Raw genomic sequence first — 21203 nt, 5'->3', positions numbered from 1 at the left:
GGCGGTCGTGTATCGTCCTCCCGGCCCCTCTCACCAGTTCCTGGATCATTTTGCCACCTGGCTTCCACACTTTCTCTCTTATGACACCCCCACCCTCATCATGGGTGATTTCAATATCCCAATTGCTTCTCCCCTCTCCCCATCTGCTTCTCACCTTTTATCTCTAACCTCCTCTTTCGGCCTCTCGCAGCATACTAACTCTCCAACACATGATGATGGAAACTCCCTTGATTTGGTCTTCTCCCGGCTTTGCTCACTGGATGATTTCACAAACTCCCCTCTCCCGCTCTCTGACCACAACCTTCTTTCATTCTCTATCAAGAACTGCCATCCCGCTCAGGTCATCCCCACTTTCCACACTTATAGAAACATACAGGCCATTAACACCCAGAAACTTATGAAGAACTTGCAGTCTTCATTGGCCCCAATCTCCTCCATCTCTTGTCCTGATTCTGCTCTGAAGCATTACAATGAAACCCTGCAAAGTGCCCTGGAAGAAGCTGCACCTCCTATACATAGAACAACTCGGCACAGACGGCGACAACCGTGGCACACGCTGCAAACACGTTTCCTGCAGCGGTGCTCCAGGTGCGCCGAACGTCTGTGGAGAAAATCTAATCTGCCCGAAGATTTCATCCATTATAAGTTCATGTTAAAAACATACAACTCTGCCCTTCACCTCTCCAAACAAACCTATTTCAACACCCTCATCACCTCGCTGTCCAATAACCCTAAACGTCTCTTTGACACTTTCCGGTCCCTACTCAACCCAAGAGAGCAGGCCCCAACCACAGATCTCCACGCTGACGATCTGGCCAATTACTTCAAAGAAAAAATTGACCACATTCGACAGGAAATCATTTCCCAATCTCTTCATACCAAGCACTGTCCTCCCTCCCCCACTGCATCTAGTTCACTCTCTGACTTTGAACCAGTTACAGAAGAAGAAGTAAGCAGGCTCCTTGCATCTTCTCGCCCGACCACTTGCACCAGCGACCCCATTCCGTCGCATCTCCTCCAGTCCCTTTCCCCGGCTGTCACCTCTCACCTAACAAAAATATTCAACCTTTCCCTCACTTCCGGTATTTTTCCCTCTTCATTTAAGCATGCCATCATACATCCACTACTTAAAAAGCCCTCCCTCGATCAAAATTGTGCCGCTAATTATAGACCTGTCTCTAATCTTCCCTTCATCTCTAAACTCCTGGAACGCCTGGTCCACTCCCGTCTTACCCGCTATCTCTCAGATAATTCTCTTCTCGACCCTCTTCAATCTGGTTTCCGCTCTTTACACTCTACTGAAACTGCCCTCACTAAAGTCTCTAATGACCTACTAACAGCTAAATCTAATGGTCACTATTCCATGCTAATTCTCTTGGATCTCTCCGCAGCATTCGACACTGTGGATCATCAGCTCCTCCTCACTATGCTCCGCTCCATCGGCCTCAAGGACACCGTTCTCTCTTGGTTCTCCTCCTATCTCTCTGGCCGATCCTTCACTGTTTGTTTTGCTGGTTCCTCCTCCTCTCACCTTCCCCTTACTGTTGGGGTTCCTCAAGGATCAGTCCTAGGCCCCCTCCTCTTCTCTTTGTATACTGCCCCTATTGGACAAACAATCAGTAGATTTGGTTTCCAGTACCATCTCTATGCTGACGACACCCAATTATATACCTCTTCTCCTGTTATCACGCCGACCTTTTTAGAAAACACCAGTGATTGTCTTACCGCTGTCTCTAACATCATGTCCTCCCTCTATCTGAAACTGAACCTGTCAAAAACTGAACTCCTCGTGTTCTCTCCCTCTACAAACCTACCTTTGCCCGACATTGCCATCTCTGTGTGCGGTTCCACCATTACTCCAAAGCAACATGCCCGCTGCCTTGGAGTCATCCTTGATTCCGAGCTTTCATTCACCCCCCACATCCGATCACTGGCTCGCTCTTCTTATCTGCATCTCAAAAACATTTCCAGAATTCGCCCTTTTCTTACTTTCGACTCTGCAAAAACTCTTACTGTCTCACTTATTCATTCTCGTCTGGACTATTGTAACTCTCTACTAATTGGCCTACCTTTTACCAGACTCTCCCCGCTCCAATCTGTCCTGAATGCTGCTGCCAGGATCATATTCCTTGCCAACCGTTACACCGATGCCTCTACCTTGTGCCAGTCATTACACTGGCTACCCATCCAATCCAGAATCCAGTACAAAACTACTACCCTCATCCACAAAGCACTCCATGGCTCAGCACCACCCTACATCTCCTCTCTGGTCTCAGTCTACCAACCTACCCGTGCCCTCCGCTCTGCTAATGACCTCAGGTTAGCATCCTCAATAATCAGAACCTCCCACTCCCGTCTCCAAGACTTTACACGTGCGGCGCCGATTCTTTGGAATGCACTACCTAGGTTAATACAATTAATCCCCAATCCCCACAGTTTTAAGCGTGCCCTAAAAACTCATTTGTTCAGATTGGCCTACCGCCTCAACGCATTAACCTAATTATCCCTGTGTGGCCTATTAATAAAAAAACAACAACATAATCACGTTCCTCCATCATGTTCTCATACACTTTATGCAGTTAATAGCCTCTGTGTCTGTACTGTTACATACTTAGGCAGTTAACTGGTTCATGCAGCTTTACATGAACACCCGAGCCTTACACTATGGCTGGTCCAAATAACTAAAGCAATTGTTACCATCCACCTCTTGTGTCTCCCCTTTTCCTCATAGATTGTAAGCTTGCGAGCAGCAGGGCCCTCATTCCTCCTGGTATCTGTTTTGAACTGTGATTTCTGTTATGCTGTAATGTCTGTTGTCTGTATAAGTCCCCTCTATAAGTTGTAAAGCGCTGCGGAATATGTTGGCGCTATATAAATAAAATTATTATTATTATTATTATTATTATCTACATGATGTATTAGTGCTGGGATTGCCATGGTTGCAAACTCATAACCCAGTCCTTGACTGGAAAACAATGTCTGTACTAAGCTGGGGATGTCAGGGAAATTATGGGGACGCACCTTTGGTTTCCATTGCTTCATCTATTCCCTCTGAGATCCCGGCTTTTTTGTCTGATTATTGTGATGTTTTTGAGGAGTCTACTCTTAATTCTCTTCCCCCTCACAGAGATTGTGATTGCGCCATAGATTTGATTCCTGGCAGTAAATTTCCTAAGGGTCGTTTATTCAATCTGTCTGTACCTGAACATGCTGCTATGCGAGAGTATATTAGGGAGTCCTTGGAAAAAGGACATATTCGTCCTTCTTCATCTCCTTTAGGAGCAGGGTTCTTTTTCGTAGCCAAAAGAGATGGTTCTTTGAGACCTTGTATTGATTATAGACTCTTAAATAAGATCACAGTCAAATATCAGTATCCTTTGCCATTGCTGACAGATTTATTTGCTCGCATTAAGGGAGCTAAGTGGTTCTCTAAGATTGATCTTCGCGGTGCGTATAATTTGGTGCGAATTAAGCAGGGGGATGAGTGGAAAACCGCATTTAATACGCCCGAGGGCCATTTTGAGTATTTGGTAATGCCTTTTGGTCTGTCAAATGCCCCTTCGGTCTTTCAGTCCTTTATGCACAATGTTTTCCGTGAATATCTGGATAAATTCATGATTGTGTATCTGGATGATGTTTTGATTTTTTCGGATGACTGGGAGTCTCATGTTCAACAGGTTAGGAAGGTTTTTCAGGTTTTACGGACCAATTCTCTGTTTGTAAAGGGTTCAAAGTGTGTTTTTGGGGTTCAGAAGATTTCTTTTCTGGGGTACATTTTTTCCCCTTCTTCTATTGAGATGGATCCTGTTAAGGTTCGGGCAATTTGTGACTGGACGCAGCCGACTTCTCTTAAGAGCCTTCAGAAATTTTTGGGCTTTGCTAATTTTTATCGTCGATTCATAACTGGGTTTTCTAGCGTTGTCAAGCCTTTGACTGATTTGACTAAAAAAGGTGCTGATGTTGCCGATTGGTCTCCTGCTGCTGTGGAGGCCTTTCGGGAGCTTAAGCGCCGCTTTTCTTCTGCCCCTGTGTTGCGCCAGCCTGATGTTTCACTTCCTTTTCAGGTGGAAGTTGATGCTTCCGAGATCGGAGCGGGGGCGGTTTTGTCACAGAAAAGTTCAGATTGTTCAGTGATGAGACCTTGTGCGTTCTTTTCTCGAAAATTTTCGCCCGCCGAGCGAAACTATGATGTTGGTAATCGGGAGCTTTTGGCGATGAAGTGGGCATTCGAGGAGTGGCATCATTGGCTTGAGGGTGCTAGACATCAGGTGGTGGTCTTGACTGATCACAAGAATTTGATTTATCTTGAGTCGGCCAGACGTCTGAATCCTAGACAGGCGCGTTGGTCGTTGTTTTTCTCTCGGTTTAATTTTGTGGTCTCGTATCTGCCAGGTTCTAAAAATGTGAAGGCAGATGCCCTTTCTAGGAGTTTTGAACCTGATTTCCCTGGTGATTCTAAACCTACGGGTATCCTTAAGGATGGGGTGATTTTGTCTGCTGTCTCCCCTGACCTGCGACGTGCTTTACAAGAGTTTCAGGCGGATCGGGCTGATCGTTGTCCGCCTGGTAGATTGTTTGTGCCGGATGAGTGGACCAGTAGAGTCATCTCGGAGGTTCATTCTTCTGCGTTGGCAGGTCATCCGGGAATTTTTGGTACCAGGGATTTGGTGGCTAGGTCCTTCTGGTGGCCTTCCCTGTCTCGGGACGTGCGTACTTTTGTGCAGTCTTGTGATGTTTGTGCTCGGGCCAAGCCTTGTTGTTCTCGGGCTAGTGGATTGTTGTTGCCCTTGCCTATTCCGAAGAGGCCTTGGACACACATCTCTATGGATTTTATTTCTGATCTCCCTGTTTCTCAGAAAATGTCTGTCATCTGGGTGGTGTGTGACCGTTTTTCTAAGATGGTTCATTTGGTGCCTTTGCCCAAGTTGCCTTCCTCATCTGAGTTGGTGCCTCTGTTTTTTCAGAATGTGGTTCGGTTGCATGGTATCCCGGAGAATATAGTTTCTGACAGGGGATCCCAGTTTGTGTCCAGATTTTGGCGGGAGTTTTGTGCCAGGATGGGCATTGATTTGTCTTTTTCATCTGCATTTCATCCCCAGACGAATGGCCAGACGGAGCGTACTAATCAAACCTTGGAGACTTATTTGAGGTGTTTTGTGTCTGCGGATCAGGATGACTGGGTCACCTTTTTGCCATTGGCAGAGTTTGCCCTTAATAATCGGGCCAGTTCTGCCACTTTGGTTTCCCCTTTCTTTTGCAATTCGGGGTTCCATCCTCGTTTTTCATCGGGTCAGGTGGAATCTTTGGATTGTCCTGGAGTGGATACTATGGTGGACAGGTTGCATCGTATTTGGGGTCAGGTGGTGGACAATTTAAAGTTGTCCCAGGAGAGGACTCAGCATTTTGCTAATTGCCATCGTCGTGTTGGTCCTCGTCTTCGTGTTGGGGACTTGGTATGGTTGTCTTCCCGTTTTGTCCCTATGAGGGTTTCTTCTCCTAAGTTTAAGCCTCGGTTCATCGGTCCTTATAAGATTTTGGAAATTCTTAACCCTGTGTCTTTCCGTTTGGACCTCCCAGCGTCCTTTGCTGTCCATAATGTTTTCCATCGGTCGTTATTGCGGAGGTATGAGGTGCCAGTTGTGCCTTCTGTTGAGCCTCCTGCTCCTGTGCTGGTTGAGGGTGAATTGGAGTACGTGGTGGAGAAGATCTTGGACTCCCGTGTTTCCAGACGGAGACTTCAATATCTGGTTAAGTGGAAGGGCTACGGTCAAGAGGATAATTCTTGGGTTACAGCTTCTGATGTTCATGCCTCTGATTTGGTCCGTGCCTTTCATAGGGCTCATCCAGATCGCCCTGGTGGTTCTTGTGAGGGTTCGGTGCCCCCTCCTTAAGGGGGGGGTACTGTTGTGATTCGGTTATTTGGCTCCCCCAGTGGTCACTGGTGGTACTGGTGTCTTGTGTGCTTTCCACCTGTTTCTATCAGGATATGGGAGTTTCCTATTTAGCCTTGCTCCTCAGTCTTTCCAGTGCCGGCCATCAATGTAACCAGAGTCATTCTGTTGCATGTACCTGCTCCCAGTCTGCTGACCAGCTAAGTTGGACACTTTTGTCCTTAGTCTATTTTTGTATGTTTTGTCCAGTTTGCAGTTATGTGATTCTCTGCAGCTGGAAGCTCTTGTGGGCTGAAGTTACCACTCCGGTGTCATGAGTTGACACATGAGTTTAAGGTAACTTCAGGATGGTATTTGATAGGGTTTTGTAGCTGACTGCGAAGTCCACTATTGTATCCTTCTGCTATCTAGTTAGTGGGCCTCTCTGTGCTAAATCTGCTTTCATACTACGTGTGTCTTTTCATCTGAACTCACCGTTATTATATGTGGGGGGCTACTATCTCCTGTGGGGATTTTCTCTGGAGGCAAGCCAGGACTATATTTCATCTACCAGGGGTAGTTAGTTCTCCGGCTGGTGCGAGACGTCTAGCAAAAACGCAGATACGTTCCCTGGCTACTATTAGTTGTGTGATAGGTTTAGCATCGTGGTCAGCTCTAGTTTCCATCACCCGAGAGCTTGTCCGTTTTTCTATGCTCCTGATGTTCCCCTGCCATTGGGAACCATGACAGGTCTGATCACATGATGGATAGATCTGGTCACATGATGGATTGGTCTGAACACATGCTGATGGATAGGTCTGGTCACATGCTGATGGATAGGTCTGAACACATGCTGATGGATAGGTCTGAACACATGCTGATGGATAGGTCTGGTCACATGCTGATGGATAGGTCTGAACACATGCTGATGGATAGGTCTGAACACATGCTGATGGATAGGTCTGGTCACATGCTGATGGATAGGTCTGAACACATGCTGATGGATAGGTCTGGCCATATGCTGATGGATAGGTCTGGTCACATAATAGATAGGTCTCAACACATGCTGATGGAGGAGCATCAAACCAAATATAACCATCAATATTGACTTTGAAAGCAGAAAAAAGAAAGACCAGGAATTGAACCTGTAATACTAATATATTAGTAACCGCTACAAAATCATGTTGCCAACACATTTTTTTAAATAATAATAATGTTGGCAACCCATTTAAGATAAAGTATCTCATGACTGAATATGGACAGATAGCCCTATAGCCGAAACATGTGGCTACTTTTAAAGGAGTTCTTTATGAAAAAAAATAGGAAAAAGCATTAAACTTTGTGGTTGAACTTGGAAAAGTTTAAGTTCCATGATATCGTCTCCCTACCATTGGACTGCCCAACCATTTTCTTCAGCATTTTGTCACATCATCCAAGTTTTATTCGCTGAAGGCTGATTATTGCATGACCTAGGGAGGAGCTGCCGTGGTAGGACTGGTAAGCTGCTAGGTGAGTATAAAGGATTTTTCTTTTCAGAACTCATTATTTATTATGTTCTGAGACTTGGAGAGCCCTAGACCGGAATGACATTTTTATAAACATTGACTTAATCAAATTTCTTAGCCAAATTCGAGCAAACTAGCAAATTTCAGCACATTTGCATCCCACCACTCTGCATCTATCACGCTGACTTGTCAGGTTCTACAAAGGGAAAAACTCTTTGCTGCCGTTCCTTTCTCCGACCTATAGAAGTGAGTACGCTCGTTATCATATATTTAAAATCTAAGGAAATTATTTTTCTGTCTTAATAAAAAGTAAAACTTTCTAGAGTTTTTTCTTCTTACTACTCTTCACAACGTTTGGAGTATTGCTGTTTCCATAAATGCTCTTGCTCATAGCTTTATACTGGACTTTAGTAAAATGGTAGCTCGGGGCTTCAGCCAGTCTTTAGGCAGGCGGGTGGTTGATTAGATGGTTCAAATGTGTCACTGTGAAGTTCGTTCACTTAGATGAGATATCATTTTGTCTTTCTTGTATTTATGAAAAGATGAAAAGAATCACAAAGGGAAATTAAGTAGATAGCCTTCTTTGAAACAGCCGTGTCCTGAAGGTACAGTAAGTAATACAATCTCATGTCAGGAAGAAAGAGGTAGCTTGTTGCCAATATTATTTCCCCACAGCCTCACAAATCCAGAGAACATGCTTTGAACTTATGTACAATAAGAAAACGCAAATATTAGAGAACGGGCCATTGAAAAATGATGTACGGCTTTGTTATCTACATCTAGTCAACCTATCTGCCTCTCCTGATTACAAAAGCCGAGCATTGTAAGTGTCTGACTTGAGAAGATAAAATACTCTGAAAAAAATGTAAATTCCATCAAATAATGTACAAAATAAGTCAGAAATGTTCAGTTATTCCAAAACGGTGTTATTCACATATACTGTATATACAGGTGGTTCTCACAAAGTTAGAATATCACTGTACTGGTACCCAAACCCAAACTTTTTGTAACTGTTTGGCCGAACCCACCAGACCCGAATATCCAGGTGTCCGCACATCTGTTTATAGGACTATTGCTTATGACACTGCTTTCATTCAGAAATGCCGAAAAATGCATTATCACTTGAGAAAATGCGTCTGGCTTGTAAAAGTTCACCATTCGGAAGGGCTCTGGTCTACGATGGGGATGGCAGCTGGAGGACTATAAAATATTGTCAACTGAAATATTTTTTTCAATAGATGCATATGTGGACCTTTTAGAATTCTGGATCATCTTCTAAATAAATATCCAAAATTGGAATTATTAACTTGGACAACTGGAGGTGAAATGTAAACTAGACTGATTGTCATTTAAATAAGCGATATAGCTCTGCACGTCCACCACATGGTAAGCTCACTTTCCTTTTTTTTCTTATATAATATTAAATTTATCTGAAATAAATTTATCAACAAATTTGTAGTGCAACCACATTAGTATATCTGGACCAATGTCTCTCAGCCCAGACAAAGCCTTTTATTAGTTCTCTTCTACTCATGGAAGAGAAAATAGCAAAAATTTGCTATACCTTTAATTTTCCTTTAAGTCAGGGTTGGGCAACCATTTTTTCTGCCAGGGGCCATTTGGATATTTAGATGGCACTTTGTAGGCCGCACAAAATTATCAACTTGAAATTTATTTCACTATATTTGGTCAAACAATTAATCAACTTCCCCCTTATGTGATGGTTGGAGCTGCTTTTCTTTGATACGGCTATGATGTTAGGTGATTTTGATGTTGCTACTCATAACTGCTTCACCAGATTTGTGTCGGTCTGGATGCAGTCGACCCTTTGCAATGAATTTTGAAAATAACTTGCAGCAGAAAGTTCTAATCACAGATGTACAGTATATTACACTGCAGGTCTCTTAAAAGGGGAAATCATTGCTAACGATACATTTATAGAACTCAAGCAGTGGAGGCCTGCAGTATATATACATCGCATAGGAGACACCGAGACTGAAGAATATACATCACATAGGATAGACTGGGGCACATACATCACAGGCAGGGCTGGGGGCATATACATCACAGGAGATGCCAGGGCACTGTCATAAGATGCTTGGGCATATATATCACAGGAGGTGCCAGGGGCACATACATCACAGTATATACTGGGGCATATAGATCACAGGAGATGTTGGGGGCACATACATCACAGGAGAAACTGGGGGCACATACATCACAGGAGGGGTTGCAGCATATGTGCATCACAGCTGGAACTGGGGGCATGTATACATCACAAGAGGGTATGGGGGCATATATACATCCCAGAAGGGTCTAGGGGCATACATACAGTACATCAAAAGAGCTGCTGGGGGCACATACATCATAGGAGATGCTGGGGCACATACATTACAGAAGAGGTTGGGAGCACATACAGTGCCTACAAGTAGTATTCAACCCCCTGCAGATTTAGCAGGTTTACACATTTGGAATTAACTTGGCATTGTGACATTTGGACTGTAGATCAGCCTGGAAGTGTGAAATGCACTGCAGCAAAATGGAATGTTATTTATTTGTTTATTTTTTTTTTACATTGTGAAAAGTTTTTTCAGAGGGTCATTTATTATTCAACCCCTCAACCCCCCAGAATTCTGTTTGGTTCCCCTAAAGTATTAAGAAGTAGTTCAGGCACAAAGAACAATGAGCTTCACATGTTTGGATTAATTATCTCTTTTTCCAGCCTTTTCTGACTATTTAAGACCCTCCCCAAACTTGTGAACAGCACTCATACATGGTCAACATGGGAAAGACAAAGGAGCATTCCAAGGCCATCAGAGACAAGATCGTGGAGGGTCACAAGGCTGGCAAGGGGTACAAAACCCTTTCCAAGGAGTTGGGCCTACCTGTCTCCACTGTTGGGAGCATCATCCGGAAGTGGAAGGCTTATGGAACTACTGTTAGCCTTCCACGGCCTGGACAGCCTTTGAAAGTTTCCTCCCGTGCTGAGGCCAGGCTTGTCCGAAGAGTCAAGGCTAACCCAAGGACAACAAGGAAGGAGCTCCGGGAAGATCTCATGGCAGTGGGGACATTGGTTTCAGTCAATACCATAAGTAACGTACTCCACCGCAATGGTCTCCGTTCCAGACGAGCCCGTAAGGTACCTTTACTTTCAAAGCGTCATGTCAAGGCTCGTCTACAGTTTGCTCATGATCACTTGGAGGACTCTGAGACTGACTGGTTCAAGGTTCTCTGGTCTGATGAGACCAAGATCGAGATCTTTGGTGCCAACCACACACGTGACGTTTGGAGACTGGATGGCACTGCATACGACCCCAAGAATACCATCCCTATAGTCAAGCATGGTGGTGGCAGCATCATGCTGTGGGGCTGTTTCTCAGCCAAGGGGCCTGGCCATCTGGTCCGCATCCATGGGAAGATGGATAGCACGGCCTACCTGGAGATTTTGGCCAAGAACCTCCGCTCCTCCATCAAGGATCTTAAGATGGGTCGTCATTTCATCTTCCAACAAGACAACGACCCAAAGCACACAGCCAAGAAAACCAAGGCCTAGTTCAAGAGGCAAAAAATCAAGGTGTTGCAGTGGCCTAGTCAGTCTCCTGACCTTAACCCAATTGAAAACTTGTGGAAGGAGCTCAAGATTAAAGTCCACATGAGACACCCAAAGAACCTAGATAACTTGGAGAAGATCTGCATGGAGGAGTGGGCCAAGATAACTCCAGAGACCTGTGCCGGCCTGATCAGGTCTTATAAAAGACGATTATTAGCTGTAATTGCAAACAAAGGTTATTCCACAAAATATTAAACCTAGGGGTTGAATAATAATTGACCCACACTTTTATGTTTAAAATTTATAAAAATTTAACTGAGCAACAAAACTTTTTGGTTTGTAAGATTTATGCATCTGTTAATAAATCCTGCTCTTGTTTGAAGTTTGAAGGCTCTAACTTATTTGCATCTTATTAAACCTGCTAAATCTGCAGGGGGTTGAATACTACTTGTAGGCACTGTATATAACAGAAGATGCTAGGTGCCCATACATCATAGATGATCTGGGGCATAAACATCACAGGAGACACTGAGTAATAAAAATCACAGGACAGGCTGGGGGCACCCAAGATGGTGCTCCACCACATTATGGGTGTCAGGTCCGAGCATTCCTACATGAACAGTTTCCTGGAAATTGGATTGGTCATCATGGGCCAATTGAATGGCCACCATGGTCTCCCGATCTGACCCCCTTAGACTTTTATCTTTGGGGTCATCTGAAAGCAATTGTCTATGCTGTGAAGATACGAGATGTGCAGCATCTGAAACAACGGATACTGGAAGCCTGTGCTAGCATTTCTTCTGCGGTGTTGCTATCAGTGTGTCAAGAGTGGTAGAAGAGGGTTGCATTGACAATCCAACACAATGGGCAGCACTTTGAACACATTATATAAGTGTTCAAAAACTTGTAAATAACTCATGAAAGAATAAAAGTACATTAAAACCAAGCACACCATTGTTTTTCTTGCGAATTTCTCAATAAGTTTGATGCATCTCATGACCCTCTTCCCATTGAAAACAATATAGTTGGATCCAAAATGACCGACTTCAAAATGGCCGCCATGGTCACCACCCATCTTGAAAAGTTTCCCCCCTCCCATATACTAATGTGCCACAAAATGGAAGTTGATATTACTAACCATTCCCATTCTATTTAGGTGTATCCATATAAATGGCCCACCCTGTATAACAGAAGATGCTAGGGGCACATACATCATAGATGATCTGGGGCATACACATTACTGGAGACACTGGGGAATATAAATCACAGGATGGGCTGGGGGCATATACATTACAGGAGAGGTTTGGGGCACATACATCAAAGGAGAGTCTGGGGTCCTGTATACATTACAAGAGGGGCTGTGGCCTATATACATTACAGGAGGTACTAGGAGCATATATACATCCCAGAAGGGTCTGGGACAGAGGCATAGCTAGGGTTTTGGTTCGGGGGGGTGAAGCTTCTGAGTGGGCCCCTAACCAGGTAACCTTGATTACAACTGGGTGAGGCACCCTAATAGTGGAGGAGAACCTCAGCAGATGACCACGATGTTACTAAAGATAATCTCTATATAAAGACCAACATGGATATTACCGCCATATGGTCAGTGGTAGATACCAGCCCCTTCAGAGCATATATGAGATCACAGCACAGTTACAGATAACGACTTACCGCTGACGTTCTTTCTGATCGAATTGTTCACTCTTCCCATCTTTTCCATCTGGCCCAGACTGACATGACAACTTCTTCCAGCCAGTACTCATCTGCAGAGAATACAACAAAGACACGTTTCACTTCTCATATTCCAGCCATCAACATCTATTCCCAATCTGCACAAACTCCTCATCCTGCTGATATCCCAATACTCTGCCACTGCTGCCATATGTGTCCCTATTACTGCACCTGATACCCCAATACTGAGCCACTGCTGCCGTATGTGTCCCTATTACTGCACCTGCTGTGTGTTACTATGTGCCTTCTAAATTCTAAAGCAACCCTCTATAATATAGTAATGCCAGGTGCAAGTGCCCTAGAAAACAGTGCCCATATTTTGCCCCCTAGAAAGTAATAATGTCCTGTGTGCCCCTTTGATAGTCACAGTAACCTGAGTCCCCCCTGTACAGCTCTCCTTTACACAGTATGATGCTCTCTTATACACAGTATAATGCCCCCTCAATGTATAGTACTAATCACACAGTATACTGACCCTTAGTAGCCTCCAAACTGTTTGATGGCTCCAACACAGTATGATGGCCCCCTCACTGTATGATGCCCCCCTAGATAGCCTCCATATAGTACAATGCACCAGATAGTCCTAAATGTAGTATAACACACTCCCCATAAGCCTCCATATAGTATAATGCACTCCCCATAGGCCTAATCTATATTATATAATGCACCCCCATAGGCAGACTCTATAATATAAGGCAGCACCCCATAGGCAGGATCTATAGCACAAGGCAGCACCCATAGGCAGACTCTGTAGTATAAGGCAGCACCCCTTAGGCAGACCCTGCAGTATAAAGCAGCACTCCCATAGGCAGACCCTGTAGTATAAGGCAGCACCCCTATAGGCAGACTCTAGTATAAGGCAGCACCCCTATAGGCAGACCCTGTAATATAAGGCAGCACCCCATAGGCAGACCCTGTAGTATAATGCAGCACCCCACAGGCAGTCCCTGTAGTATAAGACAGCACCCCCATAGGCAGATTCTGTAATCTAAGGCAGCTCCCCATAGGTAGACCCTGTAGTATAAAGCAGCATCCCATAGGCAGACCCTGTAGTATAAGGCAGCACCCTCATAGGAAAACCCTGTGGTATAAGACAGCACCCCTCAGGCAGACTCTGTAGTATAAGACAGCACCCCCATATGCAGAACCTGTAATATAAGGCAGTACTCCATAGGCAGACCCTGTAGTATAAGACAGCACCCCATAGGCAGACTCTGTAATCTAAGACAGCACCCCATAGGCAGACTCTAGTATAAGGCAGCACCCCTATAGTCAGACCCTGTAATATAAGGCAGCACCCCATAGGCAGACCCTGTAGTATAAGGCAGCACCCCATAGGCAGACTCTGTAATCTAAGACAGCACCCCATAGGCAGACTCTAGTATAAGGCAGCACCCCTATAGTCAGACCCTGTAATATAAGGCAGCACCCCATAGGCAGACCCTGTAGTATAAGGCAGCACCCCATAGGCAGACCCTGTAGTATAAGGCAGCACCCCATAGGCAGACCCTGTAGTATAAGACAGCACCCCATAGGCAGACCCTGTAGTATAAGGCAGCACCCCCATAGGCAAACCCTGTGGTATAAGACAGCACCCCACAGGCAGACTCTGTAGTATAAGACAGCACCCCCATAGACAGAAAATGTAATATAAGGCAGCACCCCATAGGCAGACCCTGTAGTATAAGACAGCACCCCCATAGGCAGACTCTGTAATATAAGGCAGCACCCCCATAGGCAGACGCTGTAGTTTAAGGCAGCACCCCCATAGGCCGACCCTGTATTATAAGACAGCACCCCCATAGGCAGACCCTGTAATCTAAGGCAGCACCTCCATAGGCAGACCCTGTAGTATAATTCAACACCCCCATAGGCAGACCCTGTAGTATAAGGCAGCACCTCACAGGCAGCACCCCCATAGGAAGACACTGTAGTATAAGGCAACACCCCTATAGGCAGACCCTGTAGCATAAGGCAGCACCCCTATAGGCAGAACCTGTAGTATAAGACAACCCCCATAAAAAATAAATAAATACCTCTCTTCTTCCTGGTTCCTCCACAGCTCTGAGCGCCCGCTCATCTCCTGACAGTGGGCACCGGTTAATGACATCATCGCACCCGCTGTCAGTGTCGGCGTCGGTGACGTCAGACGCTGACTGGGGGATGATGGGAGAAGGAGCGCTACGCTACGCAATGCGATCAGCTGTATCAGCTAAATGCCGGGACAGCTGACCTTGCAATGACTGGCGGGGGGCCCACTGCTGGCAACGGGGCCCCTCGCCTGCTCAGGGGCCCCATAGCGGCTGGGTGGCAGAGCAGGGAAATCGATTCTCCCTGCTCTGCATCAGAATGTAACTGTATCGGCGCCTGCCCCCTCTGCCCCCCCCCGGTAGCCAGGCTGGGGGCATGGGGGCGGGCATTACAGGAGGGGCTTGGGGCACGTACATCAAAGGAGAGTCTGGAGTCCTATATACATTATAAGAGGGGCTGTGGCCTATACACATTACAGGAGGTGCCAGAAGCATATATACATTACAGGGGGAGCTGAGGGCCTAGATACATTACAGGAGGGGATAGTAACATAGTTAGCAAGGCCAAAAAAAGACATTTGTCCATCCAGTTCAGCCTATATTCCGTCAGAATAAATCCCCAGGGATAGGACATATACACTCTTACATCACAGGAGGGGCTGGAAGGTCTATATACATTTCAGGATGGCCTGGTGAAATACATACACCACATTAGGCGCAGGGGCTTCCGCTGCTGCTGTCGTCAGTGGGATTGGAGCACACTGACTCCACCCACAAAAACATCCTGACGCAGGACACAATCCTTTATTCCACGCACCGCAGCATTCAGCATTGAGCGTTTTGCCTGCTGCCGGCCCGAGCACTGCGGTCACTGGGAATCTGTCCTGCGTTAAATTGTGATTAAAGGTTCACAACTAAAAGTAATCTCTGGCGGGATAATTGCAGCTCTACATTTGGAGGTTGAGAGTATTGTTTTCATTGTTTGGTAATTGATTCAAAATTCAATTTTGTTTTTCTAAAACATTTTGAAGATTTTCTTACCTAACATCTTAAATATCAACACAAACCTGCTGTATATGGTGTTATCTTCCCTTTACACTCTTTTTTTCCCTTGTCCAAATCCTCATAATGGACTTAATTTCAATTCTTCACATGTTACCAGTAGTGTTGAGCATTCCGATACCGCAAGTATCGGGTATCGGCCGATACTTGCGGGTATCGGAATTCCAATACCGAGATCCGATACTTTTGTGGTATCGGGTATCGGTATCGAAACAACATTAATGTGTAAAAGAAAGAATTAAAATAAAAAATATTGCTATACTCACCTCTCCGACGCAGCCTGGACCTCACCGAGGGAACCGGCAGCGTTCTTTGCTTAAAATGCACGTGTTTACTTCCTTCCGTGACGTCACGGCTTGTGATTGGTCGCGTGCCGCCCATGTGGCCACGACGCGACCAATCACAGCAAGCCGTGACGTAATTTTCAGGTCCTCATTGCCTAATTCTAGGCATTCAGGATTTTAAAATTACGTTCCGGCTTGTGATTGGTCGCGTCGTGGTCACATGGGCAACGCGACCAATCACAAGCCGTGACGTCACGGGAGGCAGGAAACGCGCGCATTTTAAAATTACGTCACGGCTTGTGATTGGTTGCGTGCCGCCCATGTGACCGCGACGCGACCAATCACAGCAAGCCGTGACGTAATTTCAGGTCCTGATGCCTATTTCTGCATTCAGGACCTGAAAATTACGTCACGGCTTGCTGTGATTGGTCGCGTCGAGGTCACATGGGCGGCACGCAACCAATCATAAGCCGTGACATAATTTTAAAATGCGCGCATTTCCTGCCTCCCGTGACGTCACAACTTGTGATTGGTCGCGTCGCCCATGTGACCGCGACGCGACCAATCACAAGCCAGAACGTAATTTTAAAATCCTGAATGCCTAGAATTAGGCATTGAGGACCTGAAAATTACGTCACGGCTTGCTGTGATTGGTCGCGTCGCGGCCACATGGGCGGCATGCGACCAATCACAAGCCGTGACATCACGGAAGGAAGTAAACGCGCGCATTTTAAGCAAAGAACGCTGCCGGTTCCCTCGGTGAGGTCCAGGCTGCGTCGGTGAGGTGAGTATAGCAATATTTTTTATTTTAATTCTTTCTTTTACACATTAATATGGATCCCAGGGCCTGAAGAAGAGTTTCCTCTCCTTCAAACCCTGGGAACCATCAGGATACCGTCCGATACTTGAGTCCCATTGACTTTCCGATACCGATACTTTCAAGTATTGGACGGTATCGCTCAACACTAGTTACCAGGAGTCTCACATGAAAAAAACTGGGTCAATTCTTGTGTCACTGAGGGTAACAACATTCATTTTGTCTTTTTTCTGATCATTTTTTGGAAAATCCATATCTGTGATGTAAGCATTAATGTTCAAACTGAGAGGTAGTCATCAAAGCCATGGACGTGTCAAATACTTTCTATACAAAATAAGTGATTTTACGCAAAAGCCAAAGTCAGATCTTTCAATTTCAATGAATGAACTTTGAATTGCATAAGAACAGATCTGTATATGTGCTTCACTAAAAGGTAAATCTGTTATATGGAAGGTGTCAGTGAGAGGCGCAGCTTTCTTTCTAACAAGAAAAGTGCTGTTGTATTGGTTGTCACTTTCAACATGCCATAAAGACTCCAGTTTATTAAATGCAATGAATGGAGACAGACGCTGTTCACAGTGTGAAGCAGTTCTTACACAAAACATAGAAAAAACCCAAGGACAATAAAAACATCTAAATGCCCATAGTGAAATAGAAAATGTCACTCACATGTGAATACCGCCAGTTTTCATAACAGTGATACCAGGTACTTGTTGTGGATGTGCTACAATATATTGCATGAAAAATAAGCGTCTGCTAGAGGGAAAACTCTAATAAAGAAACTGTAAAATGTAAGATTTTTTTGCATAATAATCAGCCAAAAGTATTTTTTTGCAAGGGTGCACCTAAGTTACAGCAGTACCTTTCATATCCCCCGATTCCCCACCTTTGCTGAGAAAATACCTCTGTAATCTCTCCGTTTTCGTATGTAAATTACCCCGGTCCGATGGGCGGAGCCTATTCACCATTTCTTCCCACTTCCTGCCTTGCTCTACGCTCTTCTTTCCTGCATTGGCGTTGTTTTCCTGCGCCTGCGCATTGAAGTGGCCTCTCGAGCATGCGCAGTATGTTTTGCCCAACAGTGGGCAAAGCATAAAAATCATTAATGCACATGCGCCATTTTACATTACGTTCTGTGCCCCGGAAGTCTTGCCATGCAAGGGTGCATAGAACGTAATGAAAAATGCGGGCATATGCGCAATAGTGATTTTATGCTTTGACCACAGTTGGGCAAAGCATACTGCGCAGGCGCTAGAGGTCAATTCAATGCGCACAGGCAGAAACTGTACGGGATCTGTGCTATTCACAGATCTTGTTACATCGAGAACGCCGAGGAGCGGGGGGGGGGGGAACGGTGAATAGGCCACGCCCACCGGACCGCACCGGGGTAATTTACATAGGAAAATGAAAAGATTACAAAGGTATTTTCTCAGCAAAGGTGGGGAATCGGGGGATATGAAAGGTACTGCTGTAATGCAGAGCTCATGCACAATTGAACCATATTTTTATCTAAAATCGAAAAAAAGGGGTGACAGACTCCCTTTAATGCTCCTAAAATAAATACAGACATAATAACCATTAACTAGTCAGACTGTGCAATACTTTATTAACAAAGTAATGCATCAGCTTACCTAATAAGTAATGGATTGCTACATGTGTACATGACCAAAACCAATAAAAGTGCAGCACCAGAAATAACAAGAGTGCAGAAATACATCACCAAAACAAACAGTACAAAATACAGTATCACAACCATCATTAGTACAAGAATGAATCACTAGAAGCACAATCAGTATACAATTACATCTCAAGAAGTACAATCAGTTCAGGAATACGGCAACACCAGGACCAACATCAGTACAGGAATACATCACAATAACCACCATCAGTATATGAATACATTACCTGAACCACCATGAATACAGGAATACATCACCAGACCTACACTCAGAATATGAGTACATCACAAGAACCACTTTCAGTACATGAATACAACAATGAACTTAGTACCACGATCAATTGAAATGTCAGGTCAGCTCCATATTGAAAATTATTTAGCATGAACTTACAACTCCTAGTATGTCTTTATCAATGGTAAGGAGATACTAGGAGTTATTGTTAATAGCCGTCATCATCAGAATGCAAACTAAACAGGAAGCACAATACTGATGAGATGTAGTCAGTGTCACATATGAACATTTACACCCAAGTACAGTATACATTAAATATTCTTGGATAAAAGTAATTCTTTTTTTTTCTTCTCTATATTTTGAAATACCATGATGGCTTTTCACATCCACAGCTCGTATCTGCAATCTTCTGTATTTTCTCTAATATTCTGTAGAACATCCTGACACCATGCCCATCTAACTAATAGCTATTATAATGCTCTTGAATAAAAATATCTGCCCTACGCTGTGTCCCTGAATAATTGCCCCTCACTGTCCCCTCACACTTGTCTTCCCCAAAATGTCTCCCTAAACATTATTCCCCCCATACTGTCTATTCACAAATGTATACCACCATACTGTTCCCTCGTACAACTCCCCTATACTATGTCCAAACAATTTTCCCCCTTTCTGTTCCCTCATGTTTCCTCACGCTACTCCATTAATACTATTCCTTCATACTGTTTCTCCCATACTGTCTTCTCACATTATTTCCTTATTCTGTCCCCTAACACTATTTCCTCATACTGTCCCCTAACACTATTTCCCCCACACTGTCTCCTCACACTCCACCCTCATTCTTTTCCCTCACACTTTTCTCCCCAATACAATTGTCTCACAATTTTCTCCCTCATATGGTCTTCTCACATTTTTCTTCCCCATAATGTCCCCTCAAATGACCATACTATCCCCTTACACCCTCCACAATTTTCACTCACATTTTTCTACCCCATACTACCTATCACAATTTTCTCCTTCATACTGTCCCCTCACACACCTCCTCCCCCCACTGACTCCAATACTCTTCTCCCGATACTGTGCCCTCACACTATTCCACCCATACTGTACTATCACAATGTTCTTCCCATACAGTCCCCTTCAATTTTTCTCAAAGAAACTGGGCCCTCACACTTTTCTTAGTATACTACTACTGCCTTACCACATTTTAACTCTTATTACTGTTCCCTCACACTTTTTCTCCCATATGGTACCCCATACTGTCACCTCACATTTTCCTCTTCATACTGTCCCCTCACACTTTCCTCACATACTATTCCATCAAATTTCCCCCTATATTGTTCTCTCACACTTCACCCCATACTGTCTCCTCACACTTCTACCCCCATACTGTCTCATCCCAGTATTTTCTCCTCCATATTGTCCATAATGTTCCCTCACACATCTCCTATATTGTCTTCTCACACAGTTCCCTCATATTGTCCCCTCACACTTTTGTCTCCCATTTTATCCCCTCACACTATCCCTTCATTTTAATGTCACTTTATACTTTTCTCCTCCCATATCATCCCCTTACACGTTTCCCCCATATTGTCCCCTCATACTTCTTCTTCTACTACAGCTCTGGCAAAAATTAAGAGACCACCACATCAAAACCCTGTCATGGGCAGCCCAATCTCCAGACCTGAACCTCATTGAAATCTCTGGAATGTGATCAAGAGGATGATGGATAGTCACAAGCCATCAAACAAAGAACTGCTTAAATATTTGCACCAGAAGCAGTGTGACAGACTGGTGGAAAGCATGCCAAGACGCATGAAAGTTGTGATTAAAAATCATGGCTATTCCACAAAATATTGATTTCTGAACTCTTCCTGAGTTAAAACATCAGTATTGTTGTTTCTAAATGATTATGAACTTGTTTTCTTTGCATTATTTTAGGTCAGAAAGCAATGTTATTTTTAATTTGGACCATTTCTCCTTTTCAGATAAAAAAAACAAAATTTATTGCTTGGAACTTTTGAGACATGTTGTCAGAAGTTTATAGAATAAAATAACAATGTATGTTTTACTCAAAAACATACCTATAAAGAGAAAAATCAGACAAACTGAAAATTTTGCAGTGGTCTCTTAATTTTTGCCAGAGCTGTATATACTCACACTCCCCTATAATTTCCCCTCACAAAATTTCCTTACCCAAATATGCAAATTGCCTCTTCAGAGAAAAAGAAGACTTGAAGAGGCAATTTGCATATTAAATTTCCCAGAGGACCATAGCACGGCGAATAAGCCTCCGTACATTGACAAGCCAGAGCTGGTATGTCACTCTCCACAAGGAGAAACTTTACCCCTTAGACCTTACCCAAATAATGCTTCTGGTTTTTTTGGCTCTTTTGGGGCACTTACCTTCCTGATGTCTATCTTCTCAGCAGCACAGGAGTGACATC

This window comes from Ranitomeya variabilis, chromosome 3, assembly GCF_051348905.1.
Source record: "Ranitomeya variabilis isolate aRanVar5 chromosome 3, aRanVar5.hap1, whole genome shotgun sequence".
NCBI classification, from domain to species: Eukaryota; Metazoa; Chordata; class Amphibia; order Anura; family Dendrobatidae; genus Ranitomeya; species Ranitomeya variabilis.
The sequence above is the reverse complement of the archived record's forward strand: the minus strand, read 5'-3'. Positions refer to the sequence as shown.